Consider the following 22,733-nt stretch of genomic DNA (forward strand, 5'->3'; position numbering starts at 1 on the left):
ATCTTTAACAGTTATATCCAACCCTTCCTCTCAGCAGGAGCTCAGAAGAGTGTTATCAAATCTCTCCTCAGTCTTCTCTTCTCAAAACTAAACATGCCCAGTTCTTTCAGTCTCCCCTCATAGGGCTTTGTTTCCAGTCCCCTGATCATCCTCGTTGCCCTCCTCTGAACTTGTTCCAATTTGCCTGCGTCCTCCTTAAAGTGCAGCTGATAAGCAAGAGTTCCCTACTGTGGGGTGCTGCTGAGAGGGGATTTGGCATGTGATGTGAGGCTTGGTGAGGCCTGGTGGGAAGAAAGAGAGGACAGGCAGGAAGGGCACCTTACCTTCCCCAGCAGGTACCTCCTTTTCCCATTTTCTCTCTTCCTTCCTGTGCATGTCTACCTGTCCTTTTTGCCTGACCCCCTCCCTCCTGATAGCACCAGATCACTCTGCTGTACCCAACCCATAGAGATCTGGGGCTATCTCAAGCCAACTTGGTCAAGGCCCAAATGCCCCCATAGAGGCCCAATTTGGCTTAGGCCTCAGGCCTCAGTACTACTGTCCACCTACTCTACCGCACAGGATTGCAATAAAGATTATAGATGATGTAATTAATTATAACAATGTAAAGACTTTTAAAACAAACAACACTGTTTAGTAGTCAGTGGGAGAAATGTACAATGGGTCCCGAGTTCAGATAATTGGTCCGTTGCCTGCTTTGGATGGGGTTGTATTCCCTCTGAAAGAGCAGGTCCGTGGTCTGGGGTGCTCCTGGATCCATCTTTGTCGCTAGAGGCTCAGGTGACCTCAGTGGCTAGGAGTGCTTTTTACCAGCTTCGGCAGGTGAGACAGCTGCGGCCGTTGCTGGACCGGGATAGCCTGACCACTGTTGTCCACGCACTGGTAATCTCCAGGCTGGATTACTGTAATGCACTGTATGTGGGCCTGCCTTTGTGGTGGGTCTGGAAGCTGCAGCTGGTGCAAGATGCAGCAGCGAGACTGCTCACTGGGGCAGGGTATTGCCAACATGTCACCCGGCTGCTGAAAGAATTGCACTGGCTGCCCATTTGCTACTAGGCCATGTTCAAGGTTCTAGCTTTAGTGTACAAAGCCCTATACTGCTTTTTTAAAAAAAGTTTATTTCTACCCTGCCTTTTGGTCAAAAGGCCCTCAAAGCAGCTTACAAAAAAACACAAATATAAAATACATCAATAAAAAAATACAATTTACAATTTACAGTAAGCAATACATAAATAAATAAATGCGGGTGAGAAGAAGGATGGGCACAGGAGACGTCCAAAGGAATGGATCTTGAGGGGAAACCAGCTGGGAAACAGGATACCTGAAAGACCGTCTTATCCCTTATATACCCAGCCGATCATTGCACTGTGTAGGTGAGGGCCTCCTGCAAATACCATCTTATCCGCAAAACATAGGAAACGGACCTTTAGTATGGCGGCACCTACCCTGTGGAATTCCCTACCCTTAAATATTAGGCAGGCGCCATTTCTGTTATCTTTTCGGCGCCTATTGAAGACCTTCCTCTTTCAACAAGCCTTTTAAGTTGAGACCTTATCCCAGTCTGCATCTGTGTTGGAATTGCTTTTTAATATGTTTTTAACCACTTCTTAAAAAAAAATGTTTTGAAAGCATTTAAAAAAAAATGTTTTTAAAGGTGTTTTGTTTTAATGTATTTTAAAGTCTGTTTTTATGATGTTTTAAAGTGTTTTTAGTGCATTTGTTTGCTGCCCTGGGCTCCTGCTGGAAGGAAGGGCAGGATATAAATCAAATAATAAATAAATAAATCATTTTCTTTTTCTGTTTCTGTGAATATGTGAAGTACAGCAATGCTTTGCATAATTTACATTAAAAAACTCCAAAAACAATAATGAAATGAAATAATGGCACTAACTATTCTGCAATAGAGCCCTCAGTGGATATGAGGAGTGTCTTAGTTTGCACAAGATAAAACAGTGGTAGGTGAAATTTATTGCATCCAAGGTTTGAAATAATACACTGACACAGCAAGCTGGGCTGAACTAAGGGCCACTTTATTAACACACCCCTTAAATTAAACCTGCCGAGGGGAAACACAGGTGTGGGAGCTGTCTATAAGCAAGCAGCTGAAATACAGCTATAGGGCGACCATCCGCTGTTGGGGCAAGGGCAAGCCATTCTGCTCACCCCTTCCCCCTTCCACACCCTATAAATGAGCAAGGGAGCCTTCCCACTTCACCATCTCCTGGGGCCCTACAACTCTGGGCAGATGAGGTAAATTGGCCCCAAAAGCAGCCCATATCCTGTCCCCAGGCCCTACAGCCCTGGCTTGCAGGCTTCTGGAGCCATCAAGCACCTCCAAAGGTGCCTAGGGGGGCTACCTAGCTGTCCTTAACTACTTCCCTGCCCCTTGCCACCACCAAAGGGGCACAAATCTCTATTTAGTCCCCCTTTAGCCCACTGCCAAGAACCACATGTCGCAGACTACTCTGCAGCTCAGACAGAAAAATGTCATTCCCTGCATCCAGTTTGGAGCCGGCATGGGCTTAACTACACCCTGATGCCCCACCCCAACACAGTCACCCCTCCTCCAGTGGCTGGGGCTTCAATCTCCGGCCACAAACATGCCCCACCCACCCAGGCTGCACTTGGGAAGGCAAAGCAGGAATTCTAGGAAATTCCTTGGTGTGCTGTTATGTTTTTAATTTACCATTGCCATCCATCCTTAAATGGAGTGATTTAAGCATAGCAGGCTGAATACATGCATCTTGGGCAGGCCAATTTTGTTTTTTCCAACAGCTAGAGTCATTGCTTAAGTAGCAACATATTGTAATCAGTCTGATTTTACATCAAACTGCAGTTTCAGATTTAACTGTTAATGCACCCAAAATAGAAATAGAGCACAACCTCCAGTTTGAAACACAAAAGGCTTTCTTCACCATAACATGACACTGACCAGTAAAAAGGCTTTGAAATTATTAAAAATAAATTTGACACAGATTTCTAGAATAAATAATGAGAGAAATATAATTTTCTAGTTTAGATTCTCTGTAGAAACAGTAGTAACACAGAAAAGAAGAAAAGTAAGAATAACACCAACAAGCATATAAAAATGTAATTCTCCATCTTTGGAGATGGCAGGTGTTGCCACCACTCACCATATGCTCAGAGGCACATGCTACCAAATTATTCCAAGCTACACAGGAAGTGGATTGGATTGTGAAAGACCAACCCAAATTGTGTTTGCATCACGGGGTTGGGGTGGGTTCTTAAGGAACCATGATTTGGTGACTCTGTTCCAACATGACAGGAAGTTCTCAGAAGGTGGTGCTGGTGAAAATATTGCTATACTCAATAACCTTTGTGCTATGAATTTCCCTAATAAACTATTTTATTCCCCCCCAAGCAATTTAACATCTAATTTAGGAGGAAGGATGAGATATACATTTAATAAATAAAATAAAATAGGGTGGGGATATGAGGCATGTCAGAAAATCCCCAAATGTGGGTCATTGTTTAATTTCTGAAGTGTAGAAAATGTAGCCCCATTATTCACTTTTCCATAGATAATATATTTTCTTAGGCTACCCTGTAATCACATGACAACAGCTATGGGGTCATGGGGGCAGCAGCAGCAGCAGGCCAGCACGTGGGGGAGGGGGAGGAAAGGCAGGCAGGTAAGCAGGCAAGGGAGGCAGGCAGGCAGGCAGGCAGGCAGGCAGCAGCAGTGGGATGAGGTGGGGGTGTGTGGTGGCAGGGGGCATCTTGGGCAAGCCAAGTTTGTTTTTTACCAACAGCTAGATTCATTGCTTAAGTAGCAACATATTGTAATCAGTCTGATTTTACATCAAACTGCAGTTTCAGATTCAACTGTTAATGCGCCCAAAATAGAAATAGAACATAACCTCCATGTTGAAACATAAAAGGCTATCTTCACCATCATATGACATTGACCAATAAAAAGGTTTTGAAAATAAAAACAAAATTGATACACATTTCTAGGATGAATAATGAGTGAAATATAGTTTTCTAGGTTAGATTATCTGTAGAAACAGTAGTAACACAAGAAGGAAGCAAAGTAAGAACACCAACAAACATACAAAAATGTAATTCTCCATCTTTGGAGATGCAGTCCTGATTGCATTCACTATAGCTGCCCAATTTCCCCGCTTTTTAAAATTTGATAGAAATATCTGTTAGCTATAGGTATGTTCTTAAACCGCAAGGGTTTTCTTTTGCCTATTAATGGATTTCCCTGCCTTTTAATCCAAGAGGTAGGAAATGGAATCCTGTGCAAGTTTGCCAAGAATGGATTGATCATTTGCATGCTTATTGAGTTCAGTGAGATTTACTCCCTGCAATCAAGCTTAGGAAAGGTGAAACTGACCACATGGGTGGAGGAGGATAAGGGGGAGGGTGGGAGAGCTGGAGTGGGGAGGGAAGGAGGGGGGAAGGAGGGGAAAGGAGAGATAGGAAGGAGAAGGAGGGGCAGGGCAGGTTTGATCATTTGCACGTTTATTGAGTTCAGTGTGATTTACTGCCATGTAATCATGCTTAGGAAAAGTGAAAAGTGACCACAGGGGCAGAGGATAAAAGGGGGAGGGAGGGCTGGAGGGAAGGAGGGGTGCAGGTTTGATCATTTGCATGCTTATTCAACAGGATTTACTCCTGTGCAGTCATGCTTAGCATATGTGAAACTGACGGGGAAGGTCAGAAGAGGGAAAAGGAATTGGGTGGGCGGACACTAGGCAGAGGGAAAGGCCCTTTCCTTTCCAAAAGGAAAACATTGTAAACAGTATCATTATTTTTTGGAATTTCTCCCCTCCTGTTTATTCTACAGCAGACACATATAGTCTCCCACTCAAATTTAAACCAAAGCTGTCCCTGACCACATCCACACCAGAAATTTAGTCCACTTTAAACAATCATGGCTTCCCCCAAAGAATCCTAGGAAGTGTAGTTTGTGAAGGGTGGTGAAAGATGTTAAGAGATGCCCACTTCCCCTCACAGAGCTACAATCCCAAGAATTCTCTGAAGAGTGTCTGGTTGTTAAGCTACTCTGGCCACTAGAGCTCTGTCAGGGGAATAGGAGTCCCTTAACAACTCTCAGTGCCCTTCACAAACTACACTTCACAGGATTCTTTGAAGAAGCCATGACTATTTAAAGTGGAATAAATATGTGCTGTGGCCCCCTGATTAGTTAAACCAAAGAGCTGTTAGTCTGGCTTTTAGAACACTGACAGTTGGTTCTTACCATGCTTGTGCTATCGTAGAATACAATGTTAATTTTCTTTAAAAAATGCATGGCTGCTTTTAAATTAATTTAACTTTTAAACTGCAGAAGATGAAGCTGGAGTATAAGGCAAGGTTAGTAATAGGATTCCATACATTCTGTGAACATGGCTGATTTTTAATTAATTTCAACAAATTATGAGACCACTGACAGAAAAGAGTCAAACAGCCAGTCTGGATTATTGTACTCTTGTTTTAGACTTTGAATTCTAGATTCTTTCTGAGTGTTATGTGTATTGCCATGAAAACTTAGAGGGTTATTAAACAAGCGTTTCTGAGTTCAGGACTATATGTCTTGTAAGATTTTGTTTTGAAATGAGCTTATGGGTAGCAGCTGAATGGCATGGGAGTTATTTTCAATTTAACATGGTGGAATGTGAAAAATCCATGCGGGCTATAGTATACAGCCATTCTCATGGCTGTATAATGAATAGGAATGTTTGAAACACCCATTGAAAGGCTCAAATGGAGACTTGAGTGTCTTTGGAAGCAACTGTCTGGCAGCAAATGACACATGGCAAGTCCCATTATACTGGGAAATTGTGGGCTGGACTAAAAGTCCCATAATTCATTGACAGGAAATGATGCCCCATGCACCATTGGCCCAATAGGATTCTTCAGCCATCTACTACATCATCCCTCATCCCCATGTTCTTTTTTGTTTCTCTTGAGGAGTGAGACAGGGTAGTGGCCATAGAAGAACTACTTTGTCCTTCTAGCATTTGCACCCTCCAAGCATTGTCAAATGCTCAAGAGTATTAAGCTTTCTCAACTTGTTGTGGGGCACAAATGATTTCTGAAGCAAGTGCAAGTGTGCTCACAGTTCTCTAGTGCTCTTGCTACAATTTCTGCCACATTATGATCCTGAGATCCCTGTTACACCAAGAAGCTGGGCAGCTTCAATGGGAGAGGGTGTGTAGAAGCAGTTGTGTTTTAACTGCTTGGGTCATCTCCATATTCTAGTGAGACGCCAGAGCTTTGATAGGAAAACCGACACACTCAGCTGAAAAATATGTAAGAACTGCCATTGACTTTGTTGATCTGTAATTATACCGCATCGTGATGTAAAGTTACTGTTGTGCATCTTTCTTAGCTCTCTGTTGTATTGCAATACATCATTAACCTCTTTTACAACATGTTATTTATTATGTTATGCAAATGTGATGACTCTTAGGAAAAGCCTTCAAGGATGTATATGTTAATATTTTTGTTTAGTGTTTCATTGAAAGAGCAGTTGTTGCTTCTTATTTTATATATAATTTGGGAAAATGCTGCCTGCTGTAAAAACAGATTCCCTCAGGAATTCCAGACCATTTAACCTTCTCACCTCTCTTCACCCGTTTTGTTTCATCAGATTTTAGTCAGCTCACAGTGAGCAAAGGCTTCATAGATTAAAACTGCAGTTTTTTAAACTTGATTTTGTACTTTCTCCCTCAAATGCATTATGTATTTGCACAGAAACTAATAAATAATGAACAACAAAAACCTTAAAAGAAGATGCAAGGGGTATAATGCCCAAAGGAAACTCTTGGAAAGGTTACAATGTGTTAGAGAGAGAGAAAGAGAGAGAGAACAATCTGTATGGTTAAAGAGCCACACAGCAAGATGCTATTAATGGAGTATCTATAATGATTATTTAGCCATTGGTTGCTTATTATGTCTGTGAGGCAGCTATTCACTATGTGTTGCTTTGGAGCCTATGAGGACATGTAATTCAGTGTCGATTATGCAAAAAAATGTGTATGCAAGAGTGTAGTGTAGGACATCAAACAAACCCCTCCACTCCTTGTTCTCCTGATTTCAATCATCCTCCCCCTCCTCCCTACCCTGGAATTATCGTTGGTACTGATTGTGAGAATAAAGACTAGTTACTTCAGTGAAACCATCATAAAGTCAATCATGCGTATAAAATTACTTAGTAATTCAGCCAGCTGGTCTCTATTTGGATTCACTTTAGTTCATTAGTTTACAGGGAGAACTCCCTTCACATTTAAGGAAAGAAAGAAAAAATACATAGAAACTGGTTGATAATTAATTGCAGATTTTCAAGGAAAAAATCAAATTACAAGATGACAGAGTGCATGTTTGGTTCTGCTTTTTATACACCTTTTGCATCCTTTCTGAATAAGATCTTGATTTGTATTTGTATTTGAGCAGTGTTTTGGCTATGTACACTGAAAATTTGCACTGAAAATTAAGGTTTTTTCCTTAACATAAAATTATTCTTACAGAGCCATTAATCCATACCACCACCAAAGAGTTGCCTTTCAGCAATTTAGAAACCATTTGGGCAAATGGCAAAATGCCCTTGACATTCTATAGCTGACAGATAATTAGGGGACACTAGATGTAAGCATGCATATAGCAGTTTGCATGTATTGAAAGATCTGCACAGCTATTGTTAATTAAAGTATCATTTAATGGAACCTGTGATAATAAATACACTATTTTTATTTGGACTTCTTTAATCAAAAAGTACATAAAGGCAGTGAAGCAGCCAGGGAGTTTATAGGTTTCTAATCCCTTAAAATTATATCCATATTGAGTTCAAATAGCAACTAGACCTTTTTCACTCAACTGGAGAAACCTATCTGAATGTTGAAATTAGGTGACAAAGCAGTACACAAACCTCTGCCTAATTAGCAGTGCAAGCCTGTGTGCGTTGTCTCAGAAGTCAGTCCCACTCTGTTCAATGGGACTTACTCTGAAGTAATTATGTATAGGATTGCAGCATAAGAGCATGAGCAACAACAGGCATTGACACTACTGTAGCTCAGTGATATTGTACTCTTACCATGTATACAAAATATATTGCAGGGCAATATGGAAAGTTTATCCAGTTTTTGTTATGCAAGTGTTCACATGCATTTACATAAAAGTACAGAAAGATTACAAAATTCAGGGGATGTTTCCCTTGCACTAACTCTATATTTTGCTCAAAACGTGTGGAGACCCTGGGGCTATATGTGGGTAAAACAAAATAGCCAGAATAAATGCCTCTTCATATGTTTACACTTCACTATGAACAAACCAGCATCTGACCTCAATAGATAAAGTGTGAAGCAACTCCAAGAAGGCCATTATCTGAATGGAGTCCCAAGGGGTAATCTGAAATGCTCACATTACATATTAGAACATGTGTTCAGTCAAAAGTATACAATGTGTATAAACAACTACAAAGTAGAGATCCGATCATGTGAAAGAGGCCTTTTCAGCATCAGTCCATTATTTACTTATTTATTCCAAAACTTGTACACTAGCTAGTCCAATACCAAAGTTTAAAGCAGCCCACATAAACAAACACACCCCAGCTGTGTAGTGTTGCCAGGTCACTCTGGAATGCTATCCCATTAGTTTTTCTGGAGCCCCTCCCCCCCCTCTGTCGCCAGTGCTACAGCCAATCAGCAATCAGGATTAATCTCATTTCAGGATGATTGGTTCCCACTGTCTGTTATTGTGGGAGGTCATTACAAGGAGAGTCAAGAGAAGTTGAGGGCAACTACAGTGAGTGAGAGAAGTTTACAGCAGCCTTTCCCAACCGGTGTGCCTCCAGATGTTGTTGGACCACAACTCCCATCAGCCTCAGACATTGGCAATGTTGGCTGAGGCTGATGGGAGTTGTGGTCCAACAACATCTGGAGGCACACTGGCTGGGAAAGGCTGGTTTACAGAGAGGAAAGGGGGGTGAAGAGTCAGGCTTCTTAATTCTTTAGGCAGAGGTTCCCAAGGTGTAGTCTGTGCCTCCTTTGCACCTCAGGCTTACCTAAAAAAAACAACAACACCTGTGTTGGGGCTTAGCTGGAGAGGGAGGGGAAGCATTGCAGCCCATTCCTGTGCATGCTTACTCTGAAGTAAGTCCTACTGAGTTCAGTGGGGACTAACTCCTAAGTAAATGTGGCTTGGATTGCAGCCTTACAGCCTATTCCTATGTGTGCTTACTCAGAAGTAAGTCCCACTGTGTTCAGTGGTGCTTACTACCAAGTAAATGTGTAAATAATAATAATAGTAAATAATAAAATGTAAGTAAATAATAACAGGAGAAAGATTGTCAGAAAACTCTGACAATGCAAATGAAATCCCATGCAACTGATCTGGAAGGTGGGGGGTCCACTCTAAAGTGATAGCTAGCAACCTTCTCAGATTGCTGCCTTACTCTTTTGGAGCAATCATTCCTATATTGGGATGCAACACTCATTCATCATTTCATAGCTCTTGATTTTCAACAGCATTCTTTTTAAAAAAACAAGTTAATACCTTCTTAGCCTTTAAAATGTTCTTAAAATCACTAGCAGCACACACTTTTATGTGCCTACTCAGCAGTAAGTTCCACTGAGTTCAATGGAGCTCACTCCATTGGACGACCAGGTGTGGCAGACCAATGGGATCTGCCCTGCATGGACAAATACACAAAGGATTTGTGTGTGAGTGAGCAAGCACATAGCTCTTGTCAACACAGATCCTAACCCAGCAGCAAAAAAAGTGAGGGTGGAGCTGTGTGGTTTTGTGAAGATTGTGGTTTTGTTCCAGCCCAAAGGAGGAGTGAGGGAGGGAAAGAAAGAAAGGAAAAGAGGTTGGGGTGTGTGTGAGACTGGATGTTTCTGTTGAGGATGGAGTCTTCCTTTCACCTGCTGATCTTAGGCTGGTAATGCTACATTCAGTGCCCAATCAGGCATTGTATGTGACCAGAAAACTCCATGTTTGCAGCTGGCCTTGAGCCCTTACTATGGACGGTGCAAACAGAAAATGGGGGTAAAAACAGCATGTTTAGCACAAAGATTTAAGATTTATAGGAATTCTGTTCAGATGTGCATGCTGGGATAAACTCAAGATATAGTTAAAAAATCAAGCACTGTATTCGTTTGTTGTGGTTATTTATCATAACTATAGCATTTTTTTCCTTTTTCACTTTTTTGAGCAAAAAGTATTGGAAATCCCCATTCAGCCCTGAAGGTCACATGATGCTGTTGGGCCAGTCACTATCTCTTAGCCTAACCTACATCACAGGCTTGTTGTGAAGATATAGAAGGAGATTATAAAACGGCTGCAAAGGGGCAGTTAGAGCTCATCTACACAGGATTTTACTGTGTGTCTGTTGCTACTCACATCCCCTTTTAATTCGCATGGTTCACATGACCTTACTGACAAACAGAAGCTATCCCGCAGTTTCCCTCCTGTAAATCCATACTAACCCAATTCTCTGATAATCTGAAAAGGGAAGGAAACGTCTTCACTCTGTATCTCTCGGACTTGCCCTTTACTCCGATGCTTTTAGGTGGGTGTGTCAATCGTTCCCCTCTACACACACCCACTCCCTCTTCCTCCGTTCATTAATTTCATTTCCTATGGGCTAAAGAGAAACTTCCTCTGCTCTCTCCCATTTTGCAAGCCCTTTTTATGTCGCTGCAAACGGTGCCTTATTTTTCGTTTTGCCCTAACTTGTGCACAAAACCATAACACTGTTCAAACAAAGATTTGTATTTCATCTGTATTGTACCAGTGAAAATATGAATAATTGCACTTCTGGGTTGGTTTTTTTTTAAAAAAAATGAAATGTACTGGTAGAACAAACTGAGCATGCTTGGTTGCCAGGTAACTGGAAGAAGTGGAAATGTTAAATTAGAGGGCATGGTCTTTAGATTGATTGTGTGTGACCAGAAAACTCCATGTTTGCAGCTGGCCTTGAGCCCTTACTATGGATGGTGCAAACAGAAAACGGGGGTAAAAACAGCATGTTTAGCACAAAGTTATGCTCCCATGTGGGTAAGCTCTACGTGTTTTTATCATAGGCGTTACATTATGCTTCCTTTAACCAAAGTGATGCATCTTTATAAAGGAAGGGATGTTTTCTCTCTCTACCCCCTACACCTCCTTAGTACATCTCCAGGCTTCAGCCAATCTGGCCGATCATTGTGGGTTTAGATGGATACAACTGGGACTCATGCATGCAAGTGCGCCTACTCCTAGGCTGGTGTGCACCAAGCAGCATCCTCTGCTCCTTCCTCACAAGAAAGCCTGGGCTATAAACCTGTACCTGTGAGTAAGCCCCATTAAACACAAAGACTTATTTCTTTGTTATGTGCATATGGGATTTTGTTAACATCCACCCACACTTACTATTTAGTAGAATCTTCAGACAATAACTTATAACTAGCACTTGATCTCAAATGGAGATTACAAGCAGACAGAAGCTATTGGCCAAGTATAGGGAAGGGGAAAACATCAGCTCTTTAGGACCCCAGGAGTTCCTGCAGTCCAAGCAACTCACTTACCAATCAGAGACTGAAAGCTTATTTTTATTGTATAATCTAAGAAGGGTGTATTAATCTTAGAAAGGGGTGTGTGGGGTGACTATCATGAAGAGACCCTTCACTTCTAAATTTGCCACTATACTACTAACAACAACACAGTAACTTGAACAGGTTAGGATAAGAAAAGAGTGGGCCGTGTGGATTATGTGGCTACAGACTTGAGATGTAAAGTGCCCAGGAGATAGAGCTGTGGTCTGGACAACCCAGACATGGGTGCAGCTTGAACACCTTATAGCAGTTTTGTGAAACCCGACCATGCAGAGGTGCTTTTCCAGTGAGAACCATACAGAATTGTGTATAATAAATGATTTGGGCCACATTGTGGAAGGGAATATGAATAAAAATGAATAAGGAAGTAATCCACAGTGCACATCCAGTCTGTATTCAGTAAAGTTCAGTGCACTCAGCTTCAGCAGCAGTGCATGTAATGGGACAGAGCCACCTTACCAAGCTGAGGGAGAGGTGAGGTCAGGGTAGTGAAGGTGGACTGATGAGAGTGATGGATTGGTGGCAGTGGTCCTGCTAGTGCACCTATGAAGCCCTGACCATGTTACCTCAGCCTAGCTTATCCAAGTAAGCAGCAACAATGCCACTGTTAGGAGGGCTTTACCCCATCACACATGCCACTATTGCTCAAATTATAAGGGAGGCAGCTGTAGCTCTTGTTTTTAGTTGCAGTTGAGAGGTGAAATAAGACACTGACACTTCAGCTTGGGTTGAACAAGGGCCACTTTATTAAATTACAACATACAAACCCAATTTAAAGTGACCTGCAGAGGGAAATTCTAGGTGCGGTACTATCTCTAAGCAAGTAACCTGCCGTACAGCTCTTGGGCGACCAACCCCTGCTGGGGGAAGGGCAAGCCCATCTGCTTACCCCTTACCCCTGCCACACCTTGTAGGTGAGTAGGGGGGCCTTCCCACATCATCCCCACCCGGGGTTGAATAACCCTTGGGTAGATGAGATAAGTTAGCCCCAGAGGCAGCCCATATCCTGTCCTCGAGCCGCAAAGCCTTGCTGGACAGGCCTCTGGAACCGCCAATCACCTTCAAAGCACCTAGCTGTCCTTAACTATTCACCTTCCTGCACCTTCCCGCACCAGTGCTATAACGAAAGTGCCCCATAGGGCATTAGCCTTCAATATATAAACGTGCCAAATCAGCCAAAACCACCTATTAACAACAACGCCCCCTAACCCAATTCCCTCCCACTCCCATAGTGTGGAGCAGGCAAAAAACCTGCCTGCCAACGAGGGTGGGCAGGATAAAAATTCCTACTCGGCCCCGAAGAGACCCCTAGGCACACCATAAAAGAGGGAGGGAGGGCAGGGTGGGCGTCACGATTGAAAGAGGAAGGTAGGAGGAGCCGCTGGGCTTAAATAAGCCCTCCAGCCTCCCCCCTCCCTTCACCAAGTCACGTTTGCATCACAGGCACGACGTGTGACTTTTGCCCCTTTTTAAAGATGGGGGCAGCAACTTCGCCCCCATCTGCAACTATGCCCCGCCCATCAGCTGCGCGGCAAGCGGGGTGTCTTAAGGCTAAAATTGGAGGGAGTCGGGCAGAGCTTGGAAAAGTTACTTTTTTGAACTACAACTCCCATCAGCCCAATCCAGTGGCCATGCTGGCTGGGGCTGGTAGGAGTTGTAGTTCAAAAAAGTAACTTCCAAGCTCTGGTCAGGGGGTGGAGGTTGTGGATTTCATTAAGCCCCTCTATTTTTCCCTTTACAGTTTGAACACTTCTGAACCTGTGCCCTTAGTTTCCCTTGGAGCAACTGAGTTGAAACGTCTTCTAAGGATCAGGGACAATTGACTATTTAAGGTTTATTTATATTATTTTTTCTCTAGCATATAGATGATTTATTTGTGGAATATATAATTAACTATAACTAGCAGAGATAATGAACACCATCAAGAAGAAAATGCATCTATTTAATCTACTTTCAAAAGAGTTGAAAAGGGGAAATGACTCCTAGTTTATGAAATCTTGTGTATGATTCTCTTTAAAATTTTCATTGGAAAGTTGAACTTTAGCCTAGCTATAACTTGGAATAGAAACACACTCATTGTTCTGTTTGTTCCAGTGCGTCTCCACCCCCCTCTTCTGAAAATGGGAGCACATGATGCTAGTCAAAGCCTCGCGCCTTTTTACGGTTAAACCTGGTAGGAGCAGCTTGAATGAGTTTTTTAAAAATTTAGCTTCAAAGAGATTTTGCAACTGATTGGCAGATCAACCATTCCCCCTCCACATATGGCTAATAGAAATCCTTTGATCCGGCAACTAGTGTGTTGACAGCCTTGGGCTACAATCCAATACATGTGTACTCAGAGGTAAGCTCCATTGGGTTCAATGGGACTCACTTTCAGGTAAGTGTGTATTAGACTGCAGCCTTAGTTACAGAATCAATTATAGTTTTTCTCATTCATAGAGAAGCTTATTTTCTAGGTATAGGTCAGGTCAGGTCTAAGATCAATAATGGGTTAATGTGGTAAAAAGATTGCATTGGATAAGTAGCTGTTCTGAACATGCAGAAGTATTAAACAGACAAAATTTCTCTCAAGTGTTTTTAGATGTTAAATAGATACAAAAGACTTTAAAAATAAAAAAACACCTTTGACTAAAGGCCTGGAAACATAATTTTGGCTACAGTAAGCATAATTTAATAAATTATTAGAATATATTTTAACAGGTTTCCAATATGTTGCAATTCAGAAAAAAAATCTATGATGGTCATTTAGCTAGCAAAAAAATGTTGTGGAGCTTATTTTGCTCAAGCAAATTTATTAATAAAATGCAAGATTGCACAGGCAATTATTATTTGTTCTGAATCTCATTTAATCTGATTCCAGTTAAATGATACAAGGATTGGAGTCAGATGCTTCTATTTCTTTCTGTCCCTATCTTTACTAGAACCTTTGAAAATGAAAAGACCAGGGGGCTATTTATTTGACTTTCTGGCATACCCATTCTGGCTGAATTCTGCACGTTTTCTTTTAATTTAAAAATATTTGGAATTCAGTAGGTTTGAAGTCAGGACAAGCAGAACTGAAGAGCATGGGAAATGTCCCATGGTTATTTAGTGATATAACAAAAGCAAATTTAACTAATTTGAATATCTGTGTTCGTTTGTATGAATTTTTCAACATCACAGCTGGATAAAACAAATATCAGCACTGGAAAAGTGCACACTTCATTTTCTGGTGGTTTTTTTCTCAAGATGATATCTATCTGTCTGTCTGTCTGTCTATCAATCATCTATCTCACCAATAACTTCAGTACATCATCAGAAGCAGAAATAATCAGTTATAAGGTTCCTGCTGTGAAATTCAACTATACATCCTTCCCAGGCCTAGGCTATATATGCCTGTTATTCAAGGCCAATTGGAAACATGCATCCTCCCTCCTAGGGACCACTGACCTCTCTACTGACCCATGCAAATATTACATTGAGTAACTTGTCCTTGACTTAAAGTAGTTATGATCCTCATTAGTGACTTAAATATAAACATAGAGTTATCACTGAAATGTCCCATAATCAAAAACATTTCCCTCCATCATTAAAAAGAATGTTAAGAGTCTCTCTAAAACAGAATATGAGCTTCTTATAAATGGGATAAATAAAATATATTTAATAGGACATGTTGTACTGGCAATTATACCTATGGTAATAAAAACCTTATTGACATTGAGGGACTTTCTGTAAGACTATATCAGAGCATATGAGAAAGTGACAATCCATAAGTGAAAAAAGGGATGATAAATTCTTGGATATATAGATCCCCAAATGGATTTGTTTGCACAAACAGGAACGGACAAAGTTTGCCAATAATTTAATTCTCCCTTTCCTCCCTCCCAGTAAACACATAGGTACACAGTTATTGTTTATTGCACATTTCTTCTTCTGGGTTCCTTCCTTGTTGATGGCAGCAGTGGAAGCCGGTTTGTTTGCCTGGTGTTGCACAGCCTCCCTCTCTCTCTCTGGAATTGGCCCCTCTTTAGCCTCCTACAAAGTGGCCCTGCTTCAGGCAGCTGCCCCACAGGAGATGGCTGCAGAGGAAGGCTCTGAAAGGGAGCCTCACCACCAGCCTCTGGTTGAAATGGACGAGGAAGAGTGCTGCCTTTGAGGGTGGAGGGAAGAGAGCGACCCACTTTTGCTGCTAGACTGTCCTTCATGTTCTTGAATGGATAGATGGGCTTGTGTTCAAGGTGAACAGCTGGCCAGGCAGGAATCTCCTCCAAACTTTTTTTTAAAAAATGTGTTTTTAAATTTATATATTTGTTTTTAATGTTTTTAATTGTTGTAAACCGCCCAGAGAGCTTTGCCTATGGGGTGGTATACAAATGTAATAAATTATTATTATTATTGTTGTTATTATTATTATTATTATTATTGATGTTTGTTGTATTTGCTTTTTGTTTTTTTCTATCTTGTTTCTTTTTTCTTCTTTCTGTAAATAAAATATTAAAAATCTAATTAAAAACTATAAATAAATAAACAAACAAACAGAGCAATCAAATCAAATCAGTGCTTTATTTGCTTTTAGCCATAGGCCATTGCACAGCATACAACAAACAATTTAAAACCATACGACCATTAAAACCATACAACTTAAAATTCAACAGAGCAATCCTATTCTCAGATTATGCTGGTTGATGGATGATGAGATTTGGCAAAAAACCCACTACTACACCATGTGACAGAATATGTGATAAGCCATTGCTATGAGGGACAGATCAGCAGATATTCCATTGGAACCTTCTGTAAGCATCAAGCTAGGCCAGAAGTGTAGCTAGAACAGAGATGAGTCATGAATGGAAGGGGGTGGCACTGGAGAGGACCACAGTTATGGCAAATCCTACTGCATCCCCATCGATAGTGCACAGCAACATATATATCTAGTATATATGAGCTGCAGATGTGTTCTAAAATGGCTGTCTGGTTGAACTTTGTCCCAATATATTTTATTTTATTTGTCTTGCATTTATATCCCACCTTTCTTTCATTAACAAACTGAAAGCAGCATGCATGTCATTCCCAGGTGGTGTCCCCGCCAGGCACTGACCAGGCCCAGACCTGCTGAGCTTTAGCAAGGTGGTGGCCTCATGTGCCTTCAGACCATACCCTGGGCACATCAAATATGTTTTGTTAACTGGATGTAAATAAACAATGACTGGTCATGAAAAACCATGTAGTGGGGAATTTTGGCCAGGGAGAAAAAATAAATTCAATGATACCGTTCTCAGTCCAGACTTGAAAGAGTAGTTAGGCAAGTTCTCTCTGACTGTGTCACACTTCATTTCCTTATAATGTTTACATGGCCCATTGTTCGTTACAGTGAGCTGCTCAGTGGCTGCCATCAGTGAAAGACGCAGATTGGTTTCAGCAAGCACTCAAGACAGGCTCAATAGTGTACGTGGCAATGATATAATTACAAGAATGTTTTAGAGTTAGCACTTAACTATGCAGAGGTATTTGAGTGGCCTTCAATCTCAAAACACAGTGGTACAAGCATGGAAAGCAAGAACAACGGAACTGCTTTGCTTGTGGTCTACTTTGTTTTAGAATCTATTATTCAGTATGAATTAATTATTCAGTGTGAATTTACTTTATGATTGCAAATATTATATGGTAGCCTGATTAAGATTTCTGGCATATATTCCATCTCCTTGAGAGACAGATGTTTCAGTACTACTGGTCAATGAGAAGAAACTTTGCCTGGTGCAATTATTATGACAATGATTTGTTATAGGGTTCTCTGAATCTAACATGAGATCTGTAGAGATGTTAGTGATAACTTCTTTCTAGAATTATCTGCCACTCTGCAAGTATTAAAACTGGGCATTTTATTTTTATTATTTATTGATTGATTTATATCCCACCCTTCCTCCAGCAGGAGCCCAGGGCGGCAAACAAAAGCACTAAAAACACTTTAAAATAATAAAAACAGACTTTAAAATACATTAAAACAAAACATATTTAAAACATTTTTTAAAAAAGCTTTCAAGACATTAAAAAAAGGTTAAAAACATTTTAAAAAAATATTTAAAACATATTAAAAAGTAATTCCAACACAGATGCAGACTGGGATAAGGTCTCAACTTAAAAGGCTTGTTGAAAGACGAAAGTCTTCAACAGGCGCTGAAAAGATAACAGAGATGGCACCTGTCTAATATTTAAGGGTAGGGAGTGTTGGCGATTGCGTGAATAGGTCAAACGTGGTTTGAATCCAAGAGCCGTTTAGAACAGGAATAAGACAGGCCAGGCAAGTTTCTTGTAAGAGTCTTTACTAGGCAAAGACATAAGACACAGCTCTCTCCATTGACATTTCTTCCCCCACACTGAGTTCCTGCCAGTTTCCCACCTTATCACACTCTCAGCCAGCCACTGACCTTGATTGTCTGGCTCTCTGTTCTCACAGCTTAACCCTTCTGCTTCAGGTTTCTCTCTCTCTGCTAAAAACCTTGTCTGTGAGTCTCACAGCCTGCGTCACTGACCAACAGCCCCCACCTGAGACTTACAGACTACAAAACTTCATGTTACAATTATTACATTTCTACAACATTAACATTTCATCAGAATACATTTCAGTACATGGTTTGATTTCTTACAGTTTACATTTACAGTTCAGTTCAGTTTAGTTTCTCTTTATTCTTTATTTACACAAGTTTCACAGATTCATGTTTGTTCACTTTCATTTGATGATACATTTATATTTCATTCCTCAACACAACACTTCCACATTAGATCCATTGTTTCTTTATCTATTGGTCCCTCTTTTTCCCATTCTACTGGAATTTCATCTGTCTCATTATTCTGTTGTGTAACATTAAATGCAAATCTCTGAGGAGGTTGACCTTTCGTTTTTCTCTCTGATTTCCTGACATTATCTATTTCCATTTCTTCTTCACTTTCAATTTTATTCGGACCTGCACCACTCGTACTTGGCATTTCTGTATCATGTGTTGTTATGTCTTCACCTCTCAGCCTTTTAACAGTACGTTTGCCACCATGAATCAAATCTGTTAATGCAGTTTTTAATGGAATTTGTTGCCCGAAAGGAACATCCGCAGCTTCCTGTTTGCTTTCACTATCTAGGATCACTGTTTGACTGTCTCTCCAAGGTTTATCTATCACCTTTATGTTTCTGCTTAACACTACTTGTTGTTTCTCAGGCAACCAAACTCTATAATATGAATTCTGAAATCCCAAAATGCGTCCTGCTTGCACTCTTGACTGTTTTGCAACATGTACCCAGCATTTTGCCCCAAAACGTTCTATGTGTTTCACCCTGGGTTTTCTTCCAGTCAGTTTCTCATAGGGAGACATGCCTATTGTTCTGTGCATAAGGCGGTTCTGAATATAAACAGTGTACAGAATACATTCACCCCAATAAGTGTTATTCATATCAGCATCTGCTAGCATTGCTCTCAATGAATCCTGCAATGACCGGTTCCTCCTCTCTGCCGTTCCGTTGGAGGATGGGCTGAAGGGAGCAGTGAGATTCTGAATTATCCCCTTCTTTTCCAAATATGTTTGAAATGAATTACTGGTAAATTCACCACCTCTATCTGATCTGATATTCTTGATAACAATCCCATGTTGTGTTTCTGTTCTCTGTATGAATGCCTTTAATTTCTCTTCTGCATCACTTTTCTTTTTCAATAAGAACACATGTGTAAATCTGGAGAAATCATCCACAATCACTAAATAAAACCTTGCTCCACCTTTTGAGCACTGGAAAGGTCCAGCCAAATCCACATGTATGAGCTGATAGGGTTCAGAAGTTGTGCTTTCACAGCTCTTATTTACTGGATTTACAGTCATTTTTCTTTTATAACATACCTCACACTCATCCACATGCTCACAGTGTGTTAACTTCAAATCTTGACTATGCTTTGGGGTGTTTTGTATCTTTTGGAAATGTGCGTGTGCCAGTTTTCTGTGCCATTCATGGACACAATTATCATGTTTCTCTTTATTTACTGCTATCCAAGCACACATGTGTTTATCAAGCTTGCACTCAACCATAAACATTTTATTCTGTAATTTCCCTTGCATGCATATTTCACCATCTTTTCTCACAAAACATCTATCCCCTTCAAATGTAACTTTGCAACCTATTTGAGCCAATTTTCTCACTGATAGAATATTATATTTTAAACCAGAAATCAATAATACATCTGTTAAAATTCCCAAATTACCCATCTTCAGCGTTCCTCTCGCAGTCGCGTTCTGAGTCGATCCGTCAGCCAGATAAAGCTTCTCCTGCGTCGGCTTTGAAGTGTAAAATAAACTAGAGTCTGTGATTAGGCAATTAGATGCTCCACTGTCAAGAAGCCATTTAGAGTTAATCAGTTTATTGCCCTCCTTAGAAACAAAGTTCACGCTTGCTCTCTGACTTTCAAAGTTTCTGTTATTCCTCTTCTTTAAACAATGTCTCTGTATATGCCCACGTGATCCACAAAAATAACATGTTTTAGTCTCTTGCTTGCTTCTTTGATTTTGGTGTTGTACAGACACAGTCTCAGTCTCTTTTAATTCTATTTTCTTATTCTCTTGCCTCCTATTACACTCTTGTTGAAGTTTCTGTTCCACAAAGTCCAAAGTTAGATTCCCGTCAGGTTGGGTTTCCAGGCCAGAGACCAGCACGTCCCATTTTTGATCCAATGAAGATAACAGGAGATAAACCATCTGTAGGTCATTATGATGCACGCCTCGATCTTGCAGCTCAGCATTTAATCTACGAAATTCAGCCAAATGCTCTTCCATAGTCACATCATCTGTAAAACGCATCTGATATAGCTTCCGTGCTAAACACAGCCTGCTTCCCGCAGTTTGCTGTACATGCGCGGCTCTTAACTTTTCCCACATCTGATTAGCTGTCGGCTCATTACTCACCAGCAACAGTTGTGAATCTGATAGCCCCAGAGTAATAAAAGCCTTCGCTTTCTCGTCTTTCTTCAGCCACGCTGCTGAAGGAGCTGCCGGAGGGGTTTTTTCCACGACATCATTCAAATCCTCTTTAATCAGAACTGCTCTCATCCTCCACTTCCAGCTGGAGTAATTTACAGCATTCAGCCTCTCCATCGGCATCCCGGAAGACAGATTTACAGCCATGTTGCCCACTCTTACTTGCCTCTCACTTGCGCTTTGTTTCTCTCTGCAACAACGCCACTTCACCGGCTCTCGAACCCGCTACCACGCCTGATAAGCTGGGCCCATAACCCTTGTTGGCAATTGCGTGAATAGGTCAGACGTGGTTTGAATCCAAGAGCCGTTTAGAACAGGAATAAGACAGGCCAGGCAAGTTTATTGTAAGAGTCTTTACTAGGCAAAGACATAAGACACAGCTCTCTCCATTGACATTTCTTCCCCCACACTGAGTTCCTGCCAGTTTCCCACCTTATCACACTCTCAGCCAGCCACTGACCTTGATTGTCTGGCTCTCTGTTCTCACAGCTTAACCCTTCTGCTTCAGGTTTCTCTCTCTCTGCTAAAAACCTTATCTGTGAGTCTCACAGCCTGCGTCACTGACCAACAGGGAGTTCCACAGGGTAGGTGCCATCACACTAAAAGTCCATTTCCTATGTTGTGCGGAACGGACCTCCTGATAAGATGGTATCTGCAGGAGGCCCTCATCTGCAGAGCACAGGTTTTATGGTTGTTAAATGAATACATCCCAAGACTGATCAAACTTTCTTGTGCCTAAAGGATAATGCCAGTTTTCTAAATTGGAGACACTCACAGAGGTTTTACTGGATCAAATCTGTAATGCAGCAGTGGAGAACTTGTGGCCCTCCAAATTTTGTTGGATATCAGTTCCCATCAGCTTCAGCCATCATGGTCAAGGATGATGGGAATTGTAGTCAAATGCCATTTTGTGGGCCAAAGGCCCCTCACCATTGCCCTTTTGCTTAATTAAAATATTCATTTGGCAGGCTTCCTATACAATCAATTGTAAATGACCTAAGCATTTTTTTATGCTTAGTGCAGTCCAAAGCCGTGGAACAGTGACAATGAAACACTGAAGAATATATTTAATCATTCATTAAAATATCAGTATTTCCAAACTAGTAGGAAATACCTTTTTTTTTTGTTTAGGACAAGTTGAATACTCCCCTATTTTTATTTTTAAAAATGCTTATAAGTAAAGAATATGTGTAATTAATTACATTAATCTCTTTTTCACTTTTGTGAGAGCTTTGTATTTAAGATTTTTATTTTTGACATCTTGTATCAAATGTATTTCAGATATAATGGAAGAAGCAGAGGCAATTAAAGACTGCAAGAAAATATGAAGACAATTTATCATTGGGTGTGGGTCATATACTGTGAATTTCAGATATATATATATATTAAAAGGAATTCCATTTATGGTTCACTGTTGCCTGAAGTCTGCTTAATGAAATCTTTCTCACTCATAGAATTAACAGTGTATCTGGTTGAAAAGCATTTAAAATTCTCTGTGCATACTAAACATGCAAAAGTGGAATAAAACCTTGCATACTTAGAAGGGCTTTTTGTTGGTTTCAGTAGAGCCCAAATTAAGCAGCTCTTGTTCATTTAGCACATTTGAAAGGAGCTGAACTTTTAAGATTCTCATCTGTCAGCCCCCGTCATTTCAGTTGACAGCTGACAGTTGTAAAGTGCGATACACATAAACCATGCTAAGTGAAACACTGCTAATAAATGCGATTGTTTTTTTCTGGCTACCAAAAACACCTTAAGCAACTTCTTCCAGAAAGTAGTTTGTTTCTTAAAATTATCCTTTTGCAGTATCATTCTTAATTTATTACCTGTAGAGCAGAAAATATGTAGGAAAGAATAAAATAAACAAATTGGTAAGAGATAATGTAATTTTTCAAATGATAAATATTATTATTACTACTGCTATTATACCAGTATTACTACTGTAATTATTATGCCATCAATGTGCATAGAGCTTTACAGAGTAGAAGTGGAAAGATCCCTGCCCTGGGTAGATTACAATCCAAAATTCAACACAGGAGAAACAACAGAGGAAGTAGAGGCTTTCTACCGTGATCATTCAACATTTCTAAATAAACAATACCAATGTAGCTTTTTGTTTTTGGTAGAGAGAAAGTTTTCTGCAGTAGATCTTAATGGATTGGGAACAGAATACCTGAAAGGTTACTT

The 22,733-nt window shown here is 40.6% G+C and overlaps 1 long non-coding RNA gene across 2 annotated transcripts; it reads left to right on the forward strand.

The window, feature by feature from the left end:
- Window positions 1–155: 155 nt before the first annotated feature.
- LOC133378373 (uncharacterized) lies at window positions 156–21,899 on the forward strand. 2 transcript variants are annotated; one of them, XR_009760984.1, is made up of 5 exons: window positions 156–335; window positions 11,142–11,301; window positions 13,306–13,396; window positions 16,912–16,985; window positions 21,828–21,899. It is a non-coding gene; the product is annotated as an uncharacterized LOC133378373 (long non-coding RNA). The 2 variants fall into 2 exon arrangements; XR_009760983.1 differs by lacking the exon at window positions 156–335 and adding an exon at window positions 9,697–9,747.
- Window positions 21,900–22,733: the final 834 nt, after the last annotated feature.

This window comes from Rhineura floridana, chromosome 2 (assembly GCF_030035675.1).
Source record: "Rhineura floridana isolate rRhiFlo1 chromosome 2, rRhiFlo1.hap2, whole genome shotgun sequence".
In the NCBI taxonomy this organism is placed as follows: Eukaryota; Metazoa; Chordata; class Lepidosauria; order Squamata; family Rhineuridae; genus Rhineura; species Rhineura floridana.